This window comes from Euprymna scolopes, chromosome 2 (genome assembly GCF_053919585.1).
Source record: "Euprymna scolopes isolate OS-2025 chromosome 2, ASM5391958v1, whole genome shotgun sequence".
NCBI classification, from domain to species: Eukaryota; Metazoa; Mollusca; class Cephalopoda; order Sepiida; family Sepiolidae; genus Euprymna; species Euprymna scolopes.
The window spans coordinates 105,214,199-105,221,698 of NC_136483.1; the positions used below are offsets into that span (position 1 = coordinate 105,214,199).

At 32.1% G+C, this 7,500-nt stretch overlaps 1 protein-coding gene and 1 pseudogene across 50 annotated transcripts in view; one reads left to right on the forward strand and one right to left on the reverse strand.

Moving 5' to 3' along the window:
* LOC145293800 (putative NADPH-dependent quinone oxidoreductase VAT1L) overlaps window positions 1–7,500 on the reverse strand; it is a 324,545-nt gene that overhangs the window by 314,152 nt on the left and 2,893 nt on the right. The gene's annotated exons all lie outside the window — the stretch shown is intronic.
* On the forward strand, window positions 294–410 carry LOC145241642 (5S ribosomal RNA; annotated as a pseudogene).

Below are 7,500 nucleotides of genomic sequence, written 5' to 3' on the forward strand. Positions count from 1 at the left end.
TTCAACAGCCAGAATCATTTGATCATTTGCTAAGAAATTTCGAGTCAGAAATAATTTTTTATTCGACAATCAAAATGTTTGAATATATATATATATATATATATATATATATATATATATATATATATATATATATATATATATATATATATATATATATATATATATATATATATATATATATATATATATATATATATATATATATATATATATATATATATATATATATATATATATATATATATATATATATATATATATATATATATATATATATATATATATATATATTGTACGGCACAATCACGTTGACACACCGGTTCTCGTCAGATCACCGAAGTTAAGCAACGTTGAGCCTGGCTACTACCAGATGGGTGACCATTTGGGAATTCTAGGCGCTGTATGCGCTTTCCGCTTATCTCGGCATTGTTTTCAGTTGTTCTGAACCTCCATTTGCCACTGGTATTCAACAATGTCGACTCAGGAGAGGTGTGGTTGGATATTGCGCAACTCTTGCCACCAGAATTTTACGTGCAGGCACCCTCACAGTGGGTATCCATAGTCTGTTAATACTGAAGGAAGCCTTTATATATATATATATATATATATATATATATATATAGAGAGAGAGAGAGAGAGAGAGAGAGAGAGAGAGAGAGAGAGAAAGAGAGAGAGGGGGGGTAATATCATTTATTGAAGAAAGTATTTAGGCTCCAAGAATCAATATTGTCTCATCATCTAAAACTTAACCCTTATCCTAGGATGGCCTCCACGCCTTGATAAGTGATGACTTCCCGTTTTCCATGTAAAAGAAAGAAAAAAAGAAAGAAGCTGCACAAAGGTGTTCACGTTTCATCCACGCAGGGAATCAATAAACAATTTAAGGATAAAAACAAGCAGAATTTAGGGTGAGTCGTCGTCGTTTCTGTTATTGTCATTGAAACTCTGGGGAATACATCATTAATAATGATCATTTACATCCTCAGCATGAAATTTAAAAAAATGTTAAGTTAAGGTTTTGAAAAGCGAGTAAAGTGCATTCTGGCCTAAAAAAAAAAAAATACGTGAGTAGCCATGTCAAGATTCCCTGTTAGGGGCGCATCAGGCGATTAGCAATCCGAGGAGAGTAGAAAGTGGACGTGCAGTTTACTTTTGGCAGCCTCATAACTCACTTCGTTTATGTTGTCCTTTAGTTCTCACATTCTATGAGCGATGTTTTTGACAAAGGGAGAAGAACGGCTGTTTTTTTGTTGTTTTTTTTTTGGGGGGGGGTCTGAATTTATCCAACTCTTTCATCATTGGCTCGTTTTTTAACCTTGAATTATTTATTTGTTTATCTTAGCTCTTTACATCAAATGGCTTCATGCCTTGTCTGGAACGATTTCCATTAAAAAAAAAAAACAAAAAAAAAACTACCTTTTAAAAAGAGAAGTTTAAACCTGGGAGTGTTGTCCTCCCGGGATTGAAAATAACTATACCTCAGTCTGACAGCAGCAAAGCTACTGTTGGCCTGATTGTCGAGGACGTATGTCCGACTGGTACGATCAACACTTACTACAACTGTGCCAAATCAACGATAATGACTCGCGTGGGAACGGAGTACAACAAGTAGGTAAAAAAGAACGTTTTATGCAAAATAATGCAGAAAAAATCTAAACGTAATTTCTATGAACAAAGCTTCTTTCCTAGCCATTTTCCGCTGGCCTATTTCCAGCTGATTACAATATGGTCGTCTTCAAGTCTAATGTAAATAAGTTCTTGTTGAGCCGTCTACTTAAATAGTAAAATTATACCAAATTTCCATCACTAACGTTTGCTACATTGTTATTCCAATGACCACCTTACACGCATTAACGCTTATACTCCAGTGGCCTTTGTGCCTTGATAAGTGGTGACTCCCTTGAAAAAAAAAAAAAAAGGATTTTTGTATCATATTGAATTTTCAGACTACTATTCTCATCTTGAGTTTCATTTTCACAATGTTTTGGCCGATGTAACCTGTGACCTTCTTCAAGTGTATCTTGTCGAACTCGGCAATGTTTCTGTCGAACTCGGGAATCTGGACGGAATTTTGAACGCATTCGACAAGATACACATGGAGAAGGTCGGAGGTTGCATCCACCGAAACGCTGTGAAAATGACACCCAAGATGAGAACAGTAGTCCGAAGATTAAAAATAATACGAATAACCAATCCTCATCTAAAAATTCAGAAACGAAAATAGATTTTTGTTAGTTTTTTTTTTTTTTCGTATCTATTTATCAACCAGATATGATGTGACACAAGATCGTTTTAATGTGGGCGAAAGAGCGCTTTTTCAAAGGTCATGGTCATTTGAAAACATTCCTTCGTGTCCACCTGTTTATATTTGGAGTTTTTTTTTTTTGTTTGTTTGTTTCTTAACAATAAGTTACCATTTATCAAGGCCATAAACTTATCGAGGTTAATTAATTTAATTAAATATCGAGGTTAAGGATTAACGTGATTGATAGGTTGACAGTTGAATGACAATAAATACTATGAGAGGATTAGAAATCTGCATTTGCCACCCACTCAGCTGACCTCGAAAACAGCAATTCTTTCCCCTCTGCCTGAAACATCGCTCATGGAATGTGAGGATTAAAGAATGAAATATGGGTAAGCGAGGGTCGCGGGGATGCCGAAAGTGTAAACCCAACGCCCACTTTCTACCCGGCGTGAAATGTTGTTAATATTAAGCGTCCTTATTTATTGCCTTCCTCCCACAAGGACAAAGACACAACATTGTTTGTTTGTTTTTTTAACGTGTGATAAACCCAGCATCCTAAATAGATGGATGTGGAAAAACATACTTGTACAGTGCCACCAGCATGCCTTTCACGAATTGGGGCGCCTCGGGCGACAGGCAATCAACCAAAGCCAACTCCTTCGAAAGAAGGTAGCAATCCCTGGTAAGATCGTCTTCTGGGAGTTATTTTATTTAGTTATTTATTTTTAGTTATTTATTTTGTAAATTAAAGGTAAGCAAAGTTTTAGAAATCGGGCACAAGGTCATAAAAAGTGTGTGAAAGTGGGTCGTTGGTCATCCTCTGGCTATTCTAGTCTTAACTTTTGACTCCTGCGCCCAAGCACTGTTCCTTTTTATTCTTTCACCGTTGTTTCATCACTTCCACTTCAGCAGTGACCGCAATACCACATTTACTCCATGGGTAGTACTACTTAGCATATCCCTAATGGTTTAAAACCGATTTTATTCATAAAACGTATTTTAGAAAAAAAAAAGTTGAGGACTGGGACAATTAAAAAAAAACATCCCAATAAAAAGAAAAATAAATAAAGTTAATAAAACCAGGAACAGGTTAGTAAGGCCATCACTAACATTTCTAGGAGTAAAACGCCCATCGTTTCCGATTTGTTTAGGACCGAAAACAAGCCGGTCATTTTCTAAGTGGAAGTGGGATTGAAGTGGTAGCAAAAAGAAATAAGAATTAAATTTGGGAGTGGATTATATCATTTCATGATGAATACAAATTGGGTAAGGGATATTGGTTTATGGATTGTTTAGCACCGAAAACAAGGCGTCAGTTTCTTAGTATAGGAGTGGGACTTGAGTGACAGTAAAAAAAAATGTAAGAGGGGAGTTTGAAGGTAGATGGTGTCATTAAAAAAATAAATACGTTTTGGGTAATGGGCAAGAGCAAAAATAAAAGTGTATATTTTGGTGGATTAAAAAAAATACAGGAAAAAAATTGGATAATTGAGCAAAGGCCGCAGATAAAAATTGTACGTATTTACCGACTTCTTACAAAGAAGACAGAATAAGACACACTATTGATAAAGTGGATCTGATGCTTAGCAAAATAGAATTTTCCCAGGTGAGAAAGATTTCTTCATCTTCGACTGATGAGAAAGAGTTACTAAATTTGGATCCCAGTCGAATATTTTTCTGTTATTAACGTAACATTTATCAATGTTAAATGAAGAAAGAATATGTTTAGAAGCAAAGGTTGTATTCATTTGCTTTCCCCACTGAGCAAATTAGGCACAAGGCCGTTTTTTATTGTGGAGAGAGAGGGAGGGGAAGGGAAAAGGGAACCAGCTCTCGAGAGGTGGGAAATGGAAGCTGGATAGTAACTGTTGGTCTGTAGGGTGATCCCTACATTGACCAAGGTCTGATATGTGGGATTCCTTCCACATATGGTCTTTGCTTGCAGTATCTGTTTCGGCAGATACTACACTTTGATCTTGTCGCCCGGGCCACAGAGGGCCGGGGGAACAAAGGTTTTTCTTTAATTATTATTTATTATTGCTTTTATATTACGATGATGATTTAAATTTGCGTTACATGTCCGGGTGAATTTTAAATATTGCTTTTATATGGTGATGGTCGTTTAATATTACTTTTATATGATGGTGATTATTTAATGTTATTTTCATATGGCGGTGGTTATTTAATATTACTTTTATATGGTGATGGTTATTTAATATTACTTTTATATGGTGATGGTTATTTAATATTACTTTTATATGGTGATGGTTATTTAATATTACTTTTATATGATGATTATTTAATATTACTTTTATATGGTGATGGTTATTTAATATTACTTTTATATGGTGATGGTTATTTAATAATGCTTTTATATGGCGGTGGTTATTTAATATTACTTTTATATGGTGATGGTCATTTAATATTACTTTTATATGGTGATGGTTATTTAATATTACTTTTATATGATGATTATTTAATATTACTTTTATATGGTGATGGTTATTTAATAATGCTTTTATATGGTGATGGTTATTTAATATTACTTTTATATGATGATTATTTAATATTACTTTTATATGGTGATGGTTATTTAATAATGCTTTTATATGGTGATGGTTATTTAATATTACTTTTATATGGTGATGGTTATTAAATATTACTTTTATATGATGATTATTTAATATTACTTTTATATGGTGATGGTTATTTAATAATGCTTTTATATGGTGGTGGTTATTTAATATTACTTTTATATGGTGATGGTTATTTAATAATGCTTTTATATGGTGATGGTTATTTAATATTACTTTTATATGGTGATGGTTATTTAATATTACTTTTATATGGTGATGGTTATTTAATAATGCTTTTATATGGTGGTGGTTATTTAATATTACTTTTATATGGTGATGGTTATTTAATATTACTTTTATATGGTGATGATTATTTAATATTACTCTTATATGGTGATGGTTATTTAATATTACTTTTATATGGTGGTGGTTATTTAATATTACTTTTATATGGTGATGGTTATTTAATAATGCTTTTATATGGTGATGGTTATTTAATATTACTTTTATATGGTGATGGTTATTAATATTACTTTTATATGGTGATGGTTATTTAATAATGCTTTTATATGGTGGTGGTTATTTAATATTACTTTTATATGGTGATGGTTATTTAATATTACTTTTATATGGTGATGATTATTTAATATTACTTTTATATGGTGATGGTTATTTAATATTACTTTTATATGGTGGTGGTTATTTAATATTACTTTTATATGGTGATGGTTATTTAATATTACTTTTATATGGTGGCGGTTATTTAATAATGCTTTTATATGGGGGTGGATCTGTGTGTCTGTGTGTTTATATTTTTTTAAATATGACTTTTATATGGTAATGGGTATTTAAGATTATTTTATATAGCAATGATTATTAATATTACTTTTACATAGTGATGATTATTTAATATTACTTTTATATGGTGATGATTATTTAATATTGTTTTTATACGGGGTAATTATTTAATATTAGTTTATATTTGATGATTATTTAATACTACTTTTATATGCGATGATTATTTAATAGTGCTTTTATATAGTGATTATTATTTAATATTACTTTTATATGGGGATGACTATTTAATATTAATTTTATATGTTGACGATTGTTTAATATTACTTTTATATGGTGATGGTTATTTAATATTACTTTTATATGTGATGATATTTTGATATTACTTTTATATGGGGATGATTATTTAATATTAGTTTTATATGGTGATGATTATTTAATATTAGTTTTATATGGTTATGGTTATTTTAGATTACTTTTATATGGCGATGGTTATTTAATATTACTTTTATATGGTTTTGGTTATGTAATATTACTTTTCTATTGTGGTGGTCTTTTTATATTACTTTTATATGGTGGTGATTATGTAATATTATTTTTATATGTGAAGATTATGTAATATTACTTTATATGAGATAATTTTTTAATATTACTTTTATACGTGATGATTATTCAATATTACTTTTATATGGTGATGATTATTTGATATTATTTTTATATGGTGATGATTATTTGATATTATTTTTATATGCGATGGATATTTGATATTACTTGTATATGAAATGGTTATTTAGTATAGCTTTTATACGATTGTGGTGATGTGATACAAATTTTATACGGGGATGATTATTCAATATTGCTACGCCGGATATGGTTGTACAGTTTTAATTGTTTTCGTTTAATTCTTAAGCTCTACGTTCGTCTATAAAGGCAATTCTAAAATTGTTGCAACGTTGAAAAACAACTTTAAAAACAATATATAATAATAACAAGATGCGTGTGTGTGTGTGTGAGTGTGTGTGTGTGTGTGTGTGTGTGTGTGTGTGTGTGTGTGTGTGTGTGTGTGTGTGTGTGTGTGTGTGTGTGTGTGTGTGTGTTTTGCTGTTACATCATTTTCAGCAAACTCCCGCGAAAAAGAGAGGCGCCGATGATGATAATGATAAAGAGTTGCATCTGCGACTGTTATTATCTTGGAAACCGCGGCAGCAGCAATCGGAGTGGGTGAGAGGATGTGGGGGGGGATGGAAACGTGTAGGATCTGCGATCTGCGTACTAAACAGCTGGTGGTGCTAACGGCGGGCGAAGCGAGGAAGAATGGTGCACGATCAGTGATGAACGACGACGGAACGCTGACATATGGTTGGAGATTTTGCAACCAGGAGACCAACATTATTCGATTTTGACGGCATTTTCAAATTCCTCAAAGTGCAGCATTGACTTCTGGTAGAATTCTTTCTATTTTGAGTGATTATTTCGAAGAGATTTGTCGGCTCAAACAATCTGAGGAGAACACCTGTTGTTTGAGACGCCCGTGTTTGTTTGGTACCGTTAAGCGAAGGCGAAAACGAAGAAGCATGGTGGAACGACGTTCTTGTAAATAAAAGCCGTCATTTAACCATTTTTTTTTTTTTTTTACTATTCAGTTTTGAAGAATTAAAAGAAAAGCAGACACTTCAGAATATTTACGATGAAGATTCATCCAGACTACTATTTTTATGTTGGTTGCTATAGCCACGATATGTCGGTCGATGTAACCTCCGACCTTCGTTAGATGCTTCTTTTTTTTTCTTTTTTTTTTTTTTCGAAATTAAAAATCGGTGGAGATTTTAATTTGACATAAAGATTTCTATTCAACTAGAAGACTCGCAAAGTTCGAAA